Source organism: Hordeum vulgare, chromosome 2H, assembly GCF_904849725.1.
Source record: "Hordeum vulgare subsp. vulgare chromosome 2H, MorexV3_pseudomolecules_assembly, whole genome shotgun sequence".
In the NCBI taxonomy this organism is placed as follows: Eukaryota; Viridiplantae; Streptophyta; class Magnoliopsida; order Poales; family Poaceae; genus Hordeum; species Hordeum vulgare.
The window spans coordinates 446,437,294-446,455,209 of record NC_058519.1 but is presented as its reverse complement, the minus strand read 5'-3'; positions in this window follow the sequence as shown (position 1 = coordinate 446,455,209).

Sequence of the window (17,916 nt, the reverse complement as noted above, 5' to 3'; positions counted from 1 at the left end):
CATGGTGATGTCCATCTACGAGAGGGGATGAGTGATCTACGTACCCTTGTAGATCGTACAGCAGAAGCGTTTAGAGAACGCGGTTGATGTAGTGGAACGTCCTCACGTCCCTCGATCCGCCCCGCGAACAATCCCGCGATCAGTCCCACGATCTAGTACCGAACGGACGGCACCTCCGCGTTCAGCACACGTACAGCTCGACGATGATCTCGGCCTTCTTGATCCAGCAAGAGAGACGGAGAGGTAGAAGAGTTCTCCGGCAGCGTGACGGTGCTCCGGAGGTTGGTGATGATCTTGTCTCAGCAGGGCTCCGCCCGAGCTCCGCAGAAACACAATCTAGAGGAAAAACTATGGAGGTATGTGGTCGGGCAGCCGTGAGAAAGTCGTCTCAAATCTGCCCTAAAAGCCCCATATATATAGGAGGAGGGAGGGGGACCTTGCCTTGGGGTCCAAGGGATCCCCAAGGGGTCGGCCGAGCCAAGGGGGGGAGGACTCCCCCCCCCAAACCGAGTTGGACTTGATTTGGTGGGAGGAGTCCCCCTCCCTTCCCACTTCTTCCCTCTTTTTTTTTCTTTTCCTTTGATTTTCTTATCTTGGCGCATAGGCTCCCTTGGGGCTGTCCCACCAGCCCACTAAGGGCAGGTGTGTCCCCCAAAAGCCTCTGGGCTTCCCCGGAGTGGGTTGCCCCCCTCCGGTGAACTCCCGGAACCCATTCGTCATTTCCCGGTACATTCCCGGTAACTCCGAAAACCTTCCGGTAATCAAATGAGGTCATCCTATATATCAATCTTCATTTCCGGACCATTCCGGAAACCCTCGTGACGTCCGTGATCTCATCCGGGACACCGAACAACATTTGGTAACCAACCATATAACTCAAATACGCATAAAACAACGTCGAACCTTAAGTGTGCAGACCCTGCGGGTTCAAGAACTATGTAGACATGACCCGAGAGACTCCTCGGTCAATATCCAATAGCGGGACCTGGATGCCCATATTGGATCCTACATATTCTACGAAGATCTTATCGTTTGAACCTCAGTGCCAAGGATTCGTATAATCCCGTATGTCATTCCCTTTGTCCTTCGGTATGTTACTTGCCCGAGATTCGATCGTCAGTATCCGTATACCTATTTCAATCTCGTTTACCGGCAAGTCTCTTTACTCGTTCCGTAATACAAGATCCCACAACTTACACTAAGTTACATTGCTTGCAAGGCTTGTGTGTGATGTTGTATTACCGAGTGGGCCCCGAGATACCTCTCCGTCACACGGAGTGACAAATCCCAGTCTTGATCCATACTAACTCAACCAACACCTTCGGAGATACCTGTAGAGCATTTTTATAGTCACCCAGTTACGTTGCGACGTTTGATACACACAAAGCATTCCTCCGGTGTCAGTGAGTTATATGATCTCATGGTCATAGGAATAAATACTTGACACGCAGAAAACAGTAGCAACAAAATGACACGATCAACATGCTACGTCTATTAGTTTGGGTCTAGTCCATCACGTGATTCTCCTAATGACGTGATCCAGTTATCAAGCAACAACACCTTGTTCATAATCAGAAGACACTCACTATCATCGATCAACTGGCTAGCCAACTAGAGGCATGTTAGGGACGGTGTTTTGTCTATGTATCCACACATGTAAATGAGTCTTCATTCAATACAATTATAGCATGGATAATAAACTATTATCTTGATACAGGAATTATAATAACTATACATTTATTATTGCCTCTAGGGCATAATTCCAACAGTCTCCCACTTGCACGAGAGTCAATAATCTAGCCCTCACATCACCATGTGAATTACATTGTAATAAATCTAACACCCATACAATTCTGGTGTCGATCATGTTTTGGCCATGGAAGAGGTTTAGTCAGCGGGTCTGCTATATTCAGATCCGTGTGCACTTTGCATATATTTACGTCCTCCTCCTCGACGTAGTCGCGGATGAGATTGAAGCATCGTTTGATGTGTCTGGTCTTCTTGTGAAACCTTGGTTCCTTTGCTAAGGCAATGGCACCAGTGTTGTCACAGAACAAGGTTATTGGATCCAGTGCACTTGGCACCACTCCAAGATCCGTCATGAACTGCTTCATCCAGACACCCTCCTTAGCTGCCTCCGAGGCAGCCATGTACTCCGCTTCACATGTAGAGTCTGCTACGACGCTTTGCTTGGAACTGCACCAGCTTATTGCACCCCCATTAAGAATAAATACGTATCCGGTTTGCGACTTAGAGTCGTCCGGATCTCTGTCAAAGCTTGCATCGACGTAACCTTTTACGGCGAGCTCTTCGTCACCTCCATACACGAGAAACATCTCCTTAGTCCTTTTCAGGTACTTCAGGATATTCTTGACCGCCGTCCAGTGATCCACTCCTGGATTACTCTGGAACCTACCTGCCATACTTATGGCCAGGCTAACATCCGGTCTAGTGCACAGCATTGCATACATGATAGAGCCTACGGCTGAAGCATAGGGGACGGAGCGCATATGCTCTCTATCTTCATCAGTTGCTGGGCACTGAGTCTTACTCAATCTTGTACCTTGTAACACCGGCAAGAACCCTTTCTTGGACTGTTCCATTTTGAACCTCTTCAAAACTTTATCAAGGTATGTGCTTTGTGAAAGTCCTATCAGGCGTTTTGATCTATCCCTATAGATCTTAATGCCTAGAACGTAAGCAGCTTCTCCTAGGTCCTTCATAGAGAAACTTTTATTCAAGTAACCTTTTATGCTCTCCAAAAGCTCTACGTTGTTTCCAATCAGTAATATGTCATCCACATATAATATTAGAAACGCCACCGAGCTCCCACTCACTTTCTTGTAAATACAAGATTCTCCAACCACTTGTATAAACCCAAATGCTTTGATCACCTCATCAAAGCGCTTGTTCCAACTCCGAGATGCTTGCACCAGTCCATAAATGGATCGCTGGAGTTTGCACACCTTGTCAGCATTTTTAGGATCGATAAAACCTTCGGGTTGCATCATGTACAACTCTTCCTTAAGGAAACCCTTAAGGAATGCCGTTTTGACATCCATCTGCCAGATTTCATAATCGAAAAATACAGCTATTGCTAACATGATTCTGACGGACTTAAGCATCGCTACGGGTGAGAAGGTCTCATCGTAGTCAACTCCTGGAACTTGTGAAAAACCCTTTGCCACAAGTCGAGCTTTATAAACGGTCACATTACCGTCAGCGTCCGTCTTCTTCTTAAAGATCCATTTGTTCTGAATAGCCTTGCGGCCTTCAGGTAGTATCTCCAAGGTCCACACTTTGTTCTCATACATGGATCCTATCTCGGATTTCATGGCTTCTAGCCATTTGTTGGAATCTGGGCCCACCATTGCTTCTTCATAATTTGCAGGTTCATTGTTGTCTAACAACATGATTGACAAGACGGGATTACCGTACCACTCTGGAGCAGCGCGTGATCTCGTCGACCTGCGTGGTTCAACAGAAACTTGAACTGGAGTTTCATGATCATCATCATTAACTTCCTCCTCAACCGGCGTCGCAACGACAGAGGTGTCCCCTTGCCCTGCGCCACCATCCAGAGGGATGAGAGGTTCGACAACCTCGTCAAGTTCTATCTTCCTCCCGCTCAATTCTCTCGAGAGAAACTCCTTCTCGAGAAAAGTTCTGTTTTTAGCAACAAACACTTTTCCCTCGGATTTGAGATAGAAGGTGTACCCAACTGTCTCCTTTGGGTAACCTATGAAGACGCACTTTTCCACTTTGGGTTCCAGCTTTTCAGGCTGAAGCTTTTTGACATAAGCATCACATCCCCAAACTTTAAGAAACGACAACTTTGGTCTTTTGCCATACCACAGTTCGTATGGTGTCGTCTCAACGGATTTTGATGGTGCCCTATTTAAAGTGAATGCAGCTGTTTCTAATGCATAACCCCAAAATGATAACGGCAAATCAGTAAGAGACATCATAGAACGCACCATCTCTAAAAAAGTACGATTACGACGTTCGGACACACCATTACGCTGTGGTGTTCCAGGCGGTGTTAACTGCGAAACAATTCCACATTGTCTTAAGTGAGTACCAAACTCGAAACTCAGATATTCACCCCCACGATCAGACCGTAGGAACTTGATCTTCTTGTTATGATGATTTTCTACTTCAGTCTGAAATTGCTTGAACTTTTCAAATGTTTCAGACTTGTGCTTCATCAAGTAGACATAACCATATCTACTTAAATCGTCAGTGAAGGTGAGAAAATAACGATATCCGCCGCGTGCCTCCACGCTCATCGGACCACACACATCGGTATGTATGATTTCCAACAAGTCACTTGCACGCTCCATTGTTCCGGAGAACGGAGTTTTAGTCATCTTGCCCATGAGGCATGGTTCGCACGTGTCAAGTGAATCAAAGTCAAGTGACTCCAAAAGTCCATCAGCATGGAGTTTCTTCATGCGCTTTACACCAATATGACCCAAACGGCAATGCCACAAAAATATGGCGCTATCATTGTTTACTCTAACTCTTTTGGTCTCAATGTTATGTATATGCGTATCGCTATCGAGATTCAATATGAGCAATCCTCTCCATTCGGTTCATGACCATAAAAGATGTTACTCATAGAAATAGAACAACCATTATTCTCAGACTTAAAAGAGTAACCGTCTCGCAATAAACAAGATCCAGATATAATGTTCATGCTCAACGCAGGCACTAAATAACAATGATTTAAGTTCATCACTAATCCCGATGGTAGTTGAAGTGACACGGTGCCGACGGCGATTGCATCAACCTTGGAACCGTTTCCTACGCGCATCGTCACTTCGTCTTTCGCCAGCCTCCGTCTATTCCGCAGTTCCTGTTTCGAGTTGCAAATGTGAGCAACAGAACCGGTATCGAATACCCAGGCACTACTACGAGAGCCGGTTAAGTACACATCAATAACATGTATATCAAATATACCTGATTTTTCTTTGCCCGCCTTCTTATCTGCCAGATACTTGGGGCAATTGCGCTTCCAGTGACCCATACCCTTGCAATAGAAGCACTCTGTTTCAGGCTTAGGTCCAGCCTTGGGTTTCTTCGGCGGATTGGCAACAGGCTTGCCGCTCTTCTTCGAATTGCCCTTCTTGCCTTTGCCGTTTCTCTTGAAACTAGTGGTCTTGCTCACCATCAACACTTGATGCTCTTTACGGAGTTCAGACTCTGCGACTTTCAGCATCGCAAACAACTCGCCGGGAGACTTGTTCATCCCTTGCATGTTGTAGTTCAACACAAAGCCTTTATAGCTTGGTGGCAGTGATTGGAGGATTCTGTCAGTGATAGCTTCTTGCGGGAGTTCAATCCCTAGTTCAGCTAGTCGGTTTGAGTACCCAGACATTTTGAGCACATGTTCACTGACAGACGAGTTTTCCTCCATCTTGCAAGCATAGAATTTATCGGAGGTCTCATACCTCTCGATCCGGGCGTTCTTCTGAAAGATAAACTTCAACTCCTGGAACATCTCAAATGCTCCATGACGCTCAAAGCGACGTTGAAGTCCCGGCTCCAAGCCATACAAGACTGCACATTGAACTATTGAGTAGTCCTCCTTACATGCTAACCAAGCGTTCTTAACATCCTGATCAGCCGTAGCGGGTGGTTCAATTCCTAGCGCAGCATTAAGGACATAATCCTTCTTTCCAGCTTGTAAGATTAGCTTAAGATTACGAGCCCAGTCTACAAAGTTGCTTCCATCATCTTTCAACTTAGCTTTCTCTAGGAACGTATTAAAATTCAGGATGACACTCGCGTGAGCCATGATCTACAACACAAATATATTCAAAGTGGACTTAGACTATGTTCAAGATAATTAGAGTTCAACTTAATCAAATTATACGCTAAACTCCCACTCAAAAAGTACATCTCTCTAGTCATTTGAGTGGTTCATGATCCACTTACACTATCCCAAGTCCGATCATCACGTGAGTCGAGAGTAGTTTCAGTGGTAAGCATCCCTATGCTAATCATATCAACTATATGATTCATGATCGACCTTTCGGTCTCATGTGTTCCGAGGCCATGTCTGCACATGCTAGGCTCGTCAAGCTTAACCCGAGTGTTCCGCGTGCGCAACTGTTTTGCACCCGTTGTATGTGAACGTTGAGTCTATCACACCCGATCATCACGTGGTGTCTCGAAACGACGAACTGTAGCAACGGTGCACAGTCGGGGAGAACACAATTTCGTCTTGAAATTTTAGTGAGAGATCACCTCATAATGCTACCATCGTTCTAAGCAAAATAAGGTGCATAAAAGGATTAACATCACATGCAATTCATAAGTGACATGATATGGCCATCATCACGTGCTTCTTGATCTCCATCACCAAAGCACCGGCACGATCTTCTTGTCACCGGCGCCACACCATGATCATCCATCAACGTGTCGCCATCGGGGTTGTCGTGCTACTTATGCTATTACTACTAAAGCTACACCCTAGCAAAATAGTAAACGCATCTGCAAGCACAAATATGTTAGTATAAAGACAACCCTATGGCTCCTGCCGGTTGCCGTACCATCGACGTGCAAGTCGATATTTCTATTACAACATGATCATCTCATACATCCAATATATCACATCACATCATTGGCCATATCACATCACAATCATACCCTGCAAAAACAAGTTAGACGTCCTCTAATTTTGTTGTTGCAAGTTTTACGTGGTGACCAAGGGTATCTAGTAGGATCGCATCTTACTTACGCAAACACCACAACGGAGATATATGAGTTGCTATTTAACCTCATCCAAGGACCTCCTCGGTCAAATCCGATTCAAGTAAAGTTGGAGAAACCGTCACTTGCCAGTCATCTTTGAGCAAAGGGGGTTACTCGTAACGATGAAACCAGTCTCTCGTAAGCATACGAGTAATGTCGGTCCAAGCCGCTTCAATCCAACAATACCGCGGAATCAAGAAAAGACTAAGGAGGGCAGCAAAACGCACATCACCGCCCACAAAACCTTTTGTGTTCTACTCGAGAAGACATCTACGCATGAACCTAGCTCATGATGCCACTGTAGGGGAACGTCGCATGGGAAACAAAAATTTTCCTACGCGCACGAAGACCTGTCATGGTGATGTCCATCTACGAGAGGGGATGAGTGATCTACGTACCCTTGTAGATCGTACAGCAGAAGCGTTTAGAGAACGCGGTTGATGTAGTGGAACGTCCTCACGTCCCTCGATCCGCCCCGCGAACAATCCCGCGATCAGTCCCACGATCTAGTACCGAACGGACGGCACCTCCGCGTTCAGCACACGTACAGCTCGACGATGATCTCGGCCTTCTTGATCCAGCAAGAGAGACGGAGAGGTAGAAGAGTTCTCCGACAGCGTGACGGCGCTCCGGAGGTTGGTGATGATCTTGTCTCAGCAGGGCTCCGCCCGAGCTCCGCAGAAACACGATCTAGAGGAAAAACTATGGAGGTATGTGGTCGGGCAGCCGTGAGAAAGTCGTCTCAAATCTGCCCTAAAAGCCCCATATATATAGGAGGAGGGAGGGGGACCTTGCCTTGGGGTCCAAGGGATCCCCAAGGGGTCGGCCGAGCCAAGGGGGGGAGGACTCCCCCCCCAAACCGAGTTGGACTTGGTTTGGTGGGAGGAGTCCCCCTCCCTTCCCACTTCTTCCCTCTTTTTTTTTCTTTTCCTTTGATTTTCTTATCTTGGCGCATAGGCTCCCTTGGGGCTATCCCACCAGCCCACTGAGGGCTGGTGTGTCCCCCAAAAGCCTATGGGCTTCCCCGGAGTGGGTTGCCCCCCTCCGGTGAACTCCCGGAACCCATTCGTCATTTCCCGGTACATTCCCGGTAACTCGGAAAACCTTCCGGTAATCAAATGAGGTCATCCTATATATCAATCTTTGTTTCCGGACCATTCCGGAAACCCTCGTGACGTCCGTGATCTCATCCGGGACTCCGAACAACATACGGTAACCAACCATATAACTCAAATACGCATAAAACAACGTCGAACCTTAAGTGTGCAGACCCTGCGGGTTCGAGAACTATGTAGACATGACCCGAGAGACTCCTCGGTCAATATCCAATAGCGGGACCTGGATGCCCATATTGGATCCTACATATTCTACGAAGATCTTATCGTTTGAACCTCAGTGCCAAGGATTCGTATAATCCCGTATGTCATTCCCTTTGTCCTTCGGTATGTTACTTGCCCGAGATTCGATCGTCAGTATCCGTATACCTATTTCAATCTCGTTTACCGGCAAGTCTCTTTACTCGTTCCGTAATACAAGATCCCGCAACTTACACTAAGTTACATTGCTTGCAAGGCTTGTGTGTGATGTTGTATTACCGAGTGGGCCCCGAGATACCTCTCCGTCACACGGAGTGACAATCCCAGTCTTGATCGATACTAACTCAACCAACACCTTCGGAGATACCTGTAGAGCATCTTTATAGTCACCCAGTTACGTTGCGACGTTTGATACACACAAAGCATTCCTCCGGTGTCAGTGAGTAATATGATCTCATGGTCATAGGAATAAATACTTGACACGCAGAAAACAGTAGCAACAAAATGACACGATCAACATGCTACGTCTATTAGTTTGGGTCTAGTCCATCACGTGATTCTCCTAATGACGTGATCCAGTTATCAAGCAACAACACCTTGTTCATAATCAGAAGACACTGACTATCATCGATCAACTGGCTAGCCAACTAGAGGCATGCTAGGGACGGTGTTTTGTCTATGTATCCACACATGTAAATGAGTCTTCATTCAATACAATTATAGCATGGATAATAAACTATTATCTTGATACAGGAATTATAATAACTATACATTTATTATTGCCTCTAGGGCATAATTCCAACATTGTGGCCCACTGGCCCATCCCCTCCGGTGGATCTTTGCGCAGGTATTTTTCATATTTTCCAAAAATATTCTCCGTAAATTTTCAGGACGTTCCGAGAACTTTCATTTCTACACAAAAACAACACCAAGGCAATTCTGCTGAAAACAGCGTCAGTCCAGGTTAGTTCCATTCAAATCATGCAAAATAGAGTCCAAAACAAGGGAAAAAAGTTTGGAAAAGTAGATACGATGGAGACGTATCAACTCCCCCAAGCTTAAATCCTTGCTTGTCCTCAAGCAACTCAGTTGACAAACTGAAAGAGAAAGAAAAACTTTGAAAAACTCTGTTTGATCTTGTTGTTGCAACTATGTCTAACTCATAACCAGAATTTCAGCAAGATCACAAGTTAACCACATAAGCAAGTGACACAAAGGTCTCACGGTAAACTAATATCAATGGCATAAACAACTAACGAGCAAATAATAATGAGTTTCAAATACCAACAATTCAATCAAAACAAGCATGAAGCAATATGAATAGGTGGTATCTCGCTAGCTCTTTCTGAGACCAAAAAACATAAATACAGAGCACTTTCAAAGATCAAGGGCTGACTAAACATTGTAATTCATAGCAACGAAGATCCAGTCATAGTCATACTCAATATCAATCAAAAGCAAAGCATAAAATGACAAAGGTGCTCTCTAATGGGTGCTTATAAAAGAAGAGGATGACTCAACAAGACAATAAATAGACAGGCCCTTCGCAGAGGGAAGCATTGATTTGCAGAGGTGCCAGAGCTCAAGCTTTGAAAACAGAGATAATAATTTTGGGTGGCATGCTTTCATTGTCAACTCAATGACCAAGAGTTCTCAATATCTTCCATGCTACTCTGCTATAGGCGGTTCCCAAACAGAAAAGTAAAGTTTTAACTCCCCCACCACCAATCAATCACACTCCACGGCTAGCCGAATCCTCGGGTACCGTCCATACTAACATCAATCTGGGGGAGTCTTGTTTTACAGTTATGTTTTTGATTTAAGCGTGGAACTGGGCATTCCAATTACCGGCCCCTTTCTCGTGAATGACAGTGAATAAACACATGTCGAGGACAACAGGCCTAACATGGAAGATACCAATAGCCCCCTGTCACCACATGAGCGGTTCGGGCATGCAAAATAGATTATTCCTTGAAGGTTTAGAGAGTGGCACATGCAAATTTACTTGGAACGGCGGGTAGATACCGCAAATAGGTAGGTATGGTGGACTCTCATGGAAAAACTTTTGGGTTTATGGAAATGGATGCACAAGCAGTATTCCGCTTAGTACAAGTGAAGGCTAGCAAGAGACTAGGAAGCGACCAACTAGAGAGCGACAACAATCATCAAGATTCAATGAGTTTGACTAACATTGAATGCAAGCATGAACAAGATATAAATCACCATGAACATGAACATCATAGAGGCTATGTTGATTTTGTTTCAACTACATGCATGAACATGCGCCAAGTCAAGCCACTTGAATCATTCAAAGGAGAATACCATCCTATCATACTACATCATAGTCATCTCAATATCTATGTTGGCATTCAAGACAAACCATTATAAACTCTCAGCTAGTTAAGCATGGCATCAGAAACTATGATCTCTAAGTTGTCATTGCAAACATGGTTCTCTCACAACAAAGTTGAATTAGGCATGACAAGCTAGTCATATTTACAAAAACAAAATAGATAGAGTTCATACCAGCTTTTCCAGTCTCAGTCACTTCATCATATATCATCATTATTGCCTTTCATTTGCACGATCGAACAATGTGAACAATAATAAGAGTGCTCGTGCAATGGACTAAGCTGAATCTGCAGGCAAACACAAAGGAGAAGACAGAGTAATATGGTTCTTTGAAAGCTAAACAGGTATGCATGCAAGAGCCACTAAACATTGTAACCAATATCTTCTACCTTGACCCAAAGAAAAAGAAAACTATTTACATGGGAAAGCTCCAAACAAGCAAAAGAAGAAAGGAAAATCTTTTTGGGTTTTCTCAAAAGGACACAAAACAAGAAAACAAGAAAACGAAAATAAACTAGCATGGATAATACAGTGGCAAAGTGTAAACACCGACTAACAAAGTGAAAGCATAAGCATGAATGTAAGGTCGATGAGAACACGTACTCCCCCAAGCTTAGGCTTTTGGCCTAGCTTGGTCTACTCCCAAGGTGGGAAATAACCAGCTCCGGGATACTCCGGAGCAGACTATGGAAACCACAGCTGTGTGAGCTCCTCTGGCTCCCATTGATAAACTGGCGTCTGGTACTCGACTGGCGGCTCGGGCACAGGCACCTGTGGTTGGGCCAAGCCCCAATATGCGTAGATGTCCGAGGGCATAATAGTGTACCTGCCTGCATGAAGATCGAACAAAGATGGAGCAGGAAAAGTAATAGTCTCTCGAGTACCCTGACTAAATACCAAGTTATAAATCATCCGTCTACTAGCATCTCTATCCAGAAAATTATGGCGAACCATGCTGTCATAATCCAGATATTTCTCACGAAGAAGCATCTCTCCTTCCTCTCCCAGTCTAAAGGGTATGTCAAAGTGTCTGGTGAGATGGGTAGCATAGATACCTCCATAGACGACACTCTTGGAACGGTTGGTGTTCAACCGCTGGGCTACTATAGCACCTAGGCTATAAGTCTTATCGTTATAAAGGCCTTCGCGCAAAACCGCAAGGTCTGGAGAACTAAGTGATCCAGCCTCCCCACTGCCAATCGAACATTTTCCAACAAATAATGAGAAGTACCGAAGCACAGGAAAATGTATGCTAACAATTCTAGCGCGAGACACTCCTCTCTCCTCTCCAACAGAAATAGTACCAATGAAATCCTCCAAGTCCCATGGGCGAGGGTCACGGATATCCCCAACATAAGGTAATTTGCATACATTGCAAAAATCCTGTAGTGTCATGCACTGGGGGACATCGTATATCATGAACTCAACCATGGAAGGATTCTTCCTCGGATAAAAGTTGAAGCTTTGAACGAAAATATTGGTGAGGAGGAGGTATTGTGAGCACTTATCTTCAACGAATGCAGTAAGACCTACGTTCTCCACCAAGTAATATAAGTATTCATAAAGCCCAGCGGCGCGCCAAAATTCATCACTTGGCCACTCGCATGCTCGAATTTCTGTGACACGAGGAACCACGTACTTGGGGTGGTTCTTCTCATCCTCCTTGGGGGTACGGCTTGAAGAGCCTCTCAAGAACCTCCTCATCTTTTCCCTTTTTAAGCTCTGAAAATTCTGAAATTTTTAGAGACTTTGAAAGAAAAGTGAGCAAGAATTAACCCAACTCGTAGAAACTACTCCTACTAATGCCTAGAGACTATATCACGCGCTAAAACTACTTGGAACCAGCTAAAATCAACATTTCTAGCTCAAGAACAGGGTCACCAAGGTAGCAAGAAGACGCGAAGGATAAAGCACTAGAGAAAAAACTAATTGGACCAATGGAGGAGTCACTTACCAAGTAGTAATTTCCCCAAAACGGTTCGGAGAATGGTGCTTTGAGCAAGGAGATCGAAAATCACAGCGAAATGAGCAATAACACGGGTTTGAGCTGCGAAACAATTTTTTCTGGAGGTGGAAGAAGAGGATGGGAGCTGGAATGAGTGGAGGGGGTCCCTGTGGCCCTCACAAGCTTGCTAGCCGCCACCAGGGGGTGGCTGCAGTGCTTGTGGCCCACTGGTTTGGCCCCTAGGCCAGCTCTCAGGCCCAGTATTTTTCAAATATTCCAAAAAAATCGTACTAGATTTTCCGGACCATCGGAGAACTTTTATTTTCGGGGTATTTTTTTTCGGGACGCTAAAACAGAAAAAAGGAAAAGCTAAACTAAATCTATCACTTTTCTTCTAAGCAACAGAAAGTGAAAGCTTAAAACAGAGGTATGTGATTCTTTGATTCATCCATTTCATGGTCATCTAAAGAAATCCGTCAATGGGGTTGATCAAACCCTCATGCCAAAACCTTTTTCGAATCGCAAGAAGAAACAGAGAATTGTCGAATAGCCACTAAGTCACCTCAATGGAGATATGTATCTCCCCAACAAGCAAATCATACTTCATCTTGACACGAGGAATAGGTCATTCAAAGCTCCCAATAAGAATCGATGAAGTTTTTTCGATAGCATTGATGCAATGTACTTGATATCTTTTCTTCGGAAAGTGCACTGTATGTTCATTACCGTTGACATGGAAAGTGACATTGCCTTTGTTGCAATCTATAGCAGCCCCTGCAGTGTTTAAAAAGGGTCTTCCGAGGATGACAGCCATTGCATCGTCCTCGGGAATAACCAAGATAACAAAGTATGTTAAGATAGTGGTGTTAGCAACCACAACAAGCACATCCTCGCAAATGCCGATAGGGAAAGCAGTTGATTTGTCGGCAATTTACGGAGAAATTTCAGTGGGTGTCAACTTATCCAATTCAAGTCTACGATAAAGAGAGAGCGTCATAACAGTAACACCGGCTCCAAGGTCACATAAGGCGGTTCTTACGTAGTTTCCTTTAATGGAGCAAGGTATAATGGGCACTCCGGGATCACCAAGTTTCTTAGGAGTTCCACCTTTGAAAGTGTAATTGGCAAGCAAAGTGGAGATCTCAAGATCTAATATCTTTCGTTTATTGGTCACGATATCTTTCATGTACTTGGCATACGGAGACATTTTGAGCATATCAGTTAACCGCATCTGCAGAAAGACGGGTCTTATCATCTCAACCAAGCGCTCAAAATCCTCATCATCCTTTTTCTTGGATGGCTTAGGAGGAAAGGGCATAGGTCTCTGAACCCATGGCTCCCTTTCGTTACCATGCTTCCTAGCAGTGAAGTCAATCTTATCCTCTCTCTTAGGTTGTGGGTTATCAGGATTAACCGTAGGTTCAATCTCCACATCCTCATCGTTGCTAGGTTGAGCATTATTATGAACATCACTGTCCAAATTGTCACCAGGTTCATGTTCATCACCAGATTGTGTTTCTGCATCAGACGCAGAAATATCATTAGGTTCAGGTGTGACGGTATTTGGTATACTGACATGTAGGTTTCTATCATCCTTCTTCTTCTCCTTAGGATGACTGGATGTATCAGCATTAATTCCTTGAACATCTTGATCAATTCTCTTAGGATGGCCTTCAGGATACAAAGGTTCCTGGGTCATTTTGCCCCCTCTAGTAATGACTCTGACAGAGTTGTCATTTAATTAATTAAGCAAGTCATTCTGAGCTTTAAGTACTTGTTCTACCTGAGTAGTAATCATAGAGGCATGTTTACTTAGAAGCTTCAGATCATTGACATTTCTGTCTACACAAGCACTTAAATGGCTAAGCATACGAGTACTTTGTTCCAAATGTTTGCTAACATAATCATTGAAACTCTATTGTTTGGCAACAAAGTTGTCAAATTCATCAAAGCATAGGCTAGCAAGTCTGTCAAAAGGAATATCACTCTCATCAAACCTACGCACAGAATTCACTTCTACTACTTTTATCGGTTTATCGAGACCATGGATCTCTTTGATAGGTGGTAGATTTTTGACATCTTCAGATCTATGCCTTTCTCTTGCATAGATTTCTTGGCTTCTTTCATATCTTCGGGACTGAGGAATAGAATACCTCTTTTCTTAGGAGTTGGCTTAGGAGGTGGTTCGGGAATAGTCCAAGCATTATCGTTGATCAAGATGTTATTCAGGAGGATCTCAGCTTGTTCGATAGTTCGTTCCCTAAAAACACAACCGGCACAACTATCTAGGTGGTCTCTAGAAGCATCGGTATGTCCGTTATAGAAGATATCAAGTATCTCGTTCTTCTTAAGAGGGTGATCAAGCAAAGTGTTCGGTAGCTGGATGAGCCTCCCCCAAGCTTGTGGGAGACTCTCTTCTTTGAGTTGAGCAAAGTTGTATATTTCCTGCAAGGCAGCTTGCTTCTTATGGGTAGGGAAATATTTCTCACAGAAGTAATAGACCATATCCTGGGGACTACTCACACATCCAGGAGCAAGAGAGGTGAACCAGGCTTTAGCGTCATTCTTCAAAGAGAAATGAAACAACTTAAGGATATAGTAGTGGCGGATCTTCTCCTCACTCGTGAAAAGGGTGGCTATATCGTGTAGTTTGGTAAGATGGGCTACGACCGTTTCAGACTCATAACCATGGAAAGGATCAGATTCGACTAGAGAGATTATCTCAGGGTCGACAGAGAATTCATAATCCTTATCGGTGATAAAGATATGTGAAGTGGCAAACTTCGGGTCGTATTTCATCCTAGCTTTCAGAGACTTTTCCTTCCACTTGTGAAGTAATTTCTCAGCACCATAGGCATCCTTACACGCAAGAAAATCCTTAGCTATCTCTCCCTCCATAACGTAACCCTCAGGTATATCAGGCAATTCATATCTAGGAGAGCTAGATCTAGCAGGAGCAAAAGCAGGTTCTATCTCAATAGTATCGGCAGTTTTATGAAGCATCACGAGCATTGGCAGTAACTCTAGAAATATGAGCATCAAGGAACACCCCTAGTGGAACATCAGGCAAAGTAGTATCTCTAGCAATATCAAGCATAGTATCATTAGGCAAGGCAGTATCAGGCATAGCATCTCTAGCATCATCAGGCATAGCATCTCTAGCAGTATCAGGCATAGCATCTCTAGCATCATCAGGCATAACATCTCAAGCAGTATCAGGCAAAGCAGTATCATAAGCATCATCAAGCACAAGCGACATATCAAGATTTCTAGCAGGAGGTGATGTCGCAAACTTACTCATAACTGAATGTGAATCAAGTGCAGAGCTAAATGGCAATTCCTTACCTCCCCTCGTAGTTGAGCGCAAAACTCTGGTTTTTGGATCATTCAGATTCTTCATAGTGATCAGCAGATATAATTCCCAAGTGACTCAGAGAATATTGCAATCGCTTCCCCGGAAACGACGCCAGAAAAATGATGTTTAGCAGATCCCTGGCAATGGCTAGACAAATGCTATTCTCGATTGCTCAACAATTAGAAATTGTCTTGCAATGACCCACCAGCGCGTGGGATCGAGGAAGTTTTCGAGGGTAGAGTATTCAACCCCAATTTGTTGATTCGCCACTAGGAAGTGAGAGGATACTCTCAAGTATTAGCAGTTGAATGTGTCAGATTCAACCACACCTTAAAGATTAATATCTGCAAGCAAAGTATCAACAGCAAAGTAATATGATAACGACGGTGTCAGAAACGATCTGTTGACGGCAGACTATTCCTAATGATTGTATCAATGGAGCCAGAAAAGTATTGTAGCAGGTAGCAACAGTGTAACGAGTAGCAGGAGTGGCAAGGAACAGCGGTAGTGACAGCAGTAGCAAGTAACAGCAGTACCATGTAACAGCAGAGCAAGTAACAGCAGTAGCAAGTAGCAACAGAAGCAAGTAACAGCAGCAGCAACAGTAGTAACAGCAGCAGCAACAGTAGTAACAGCAACAGAGCAAAACATGTAACAGCAGCAGTGGAGCAAACTCGTAGGCAATGGGTCGGTGATTTGTTTGGATGATATTCATCATGCAACAGTTATAACACGGAGAGATATGTGGCTAGCTCCCGTTCGTCAATGTGATGTAGGCATGCATTCCGTGCGTCGTTATACGTGCTTAGGGAAAAGAACTTGCATGACATCTATTGTCCATCCCTCCCGTGGCAGTGGGGTCCAAAAGGAAACTACGGGATACTAAGGTTCTCCTTTTAATAAAGAACCGGACCAACGCATTAGCACTTGGTGAACACATGAACTCCTCAAACTATGGTCATCACCGGGAGTGGTTCCGGTTATTGTCCCTCCAGGTTGCCGGGTCATAACACATAGTAGGTAACTACAACTTGCAAGATCGGATCTAAAACACACATATATTGGTGACAACATAATAATTTCATATCTGAAATCATGGCACTCGGGCCCTAGTGACAAGCATTAAGCATGGCAAAGTGGTAGCAACATCAATCTCAGAACATAGTGGATACTAGGGATCAATCCCCGTCAAAACTAACTTGATTACATGATAGATCTCATCCTACTCATCACCGCCCAGCGAGCCTACGAATAGATTACTCACAAACGATGAAGAGCTTCATGGAATTGGAGAGGGAAGAAGGTTGATGATGACGAGGGCGACGATTTCCCCTCACCGGAGCCCAAAACGGACTCCAGATCTGCCGTGCAGATGAAGAACAGGATGTGGTGGCGCCTCCGTATCGCAAACGCGACGAAATCTTCTCTCTTGGTTTTTTCTGGGACGAAAGTGAATTTATAGAGCTGAGTTTGGGGGCGGCAGGGCCACGTGGGCCCCACAAGCTTGCTAGCCGCCACCAGGGGGTGGTGGCTACAGGGCTTGTGGCCCACTGGCCCATCCCCTCCGGTGGATCTTTACGCAGGTATTTTTCATATTTTCCAGAAATATTCTCCGTAAATTTTCAGGACGCTCCGAGAACTTCCATTTCTACACAAAAACAACACCAAGGCAATTCTGCTGAAAACAACATCAGTCCAGGTTAGTTCCATTCAAATCATGCAAAATAGAGTCCAAAACAAGGGCAATAGAGTTTGGAAAAGTAGATACGATGGAGACATATCAACAAGCTGCGGCTATATAAGCCCGGGGTCCCTCCCACGCCTAGTGGCATCCCTATGCTATGCGTTGGGGAGAAGACGGAGGCAATCAACTCACTCTGTCAATGACTATGCCCGCAGCTGGCAAGGAAATCAACACAGTCCACCAATGACTATGCACGCAGCTGGCAAGGAAATCAACACAGTCCACCAATGACTATGCCCACAGCTGGCCAGGAAGTCAATCCAGTCCACCTACGACTACGCCCACGCCCAGTGTGGGGGACAGACAACTGGCGGTACGGAGTCGCTCGTACGTCAAGGGGGGGCCCTAAGCATCGCGACTCAGGGGCCTAACTACGCCCGTAGACCCTTCCTTGTTGGGTCGTCCTAGAATGCGGTCGGTTCAATGGCGGTGGAGGCACGCGCGG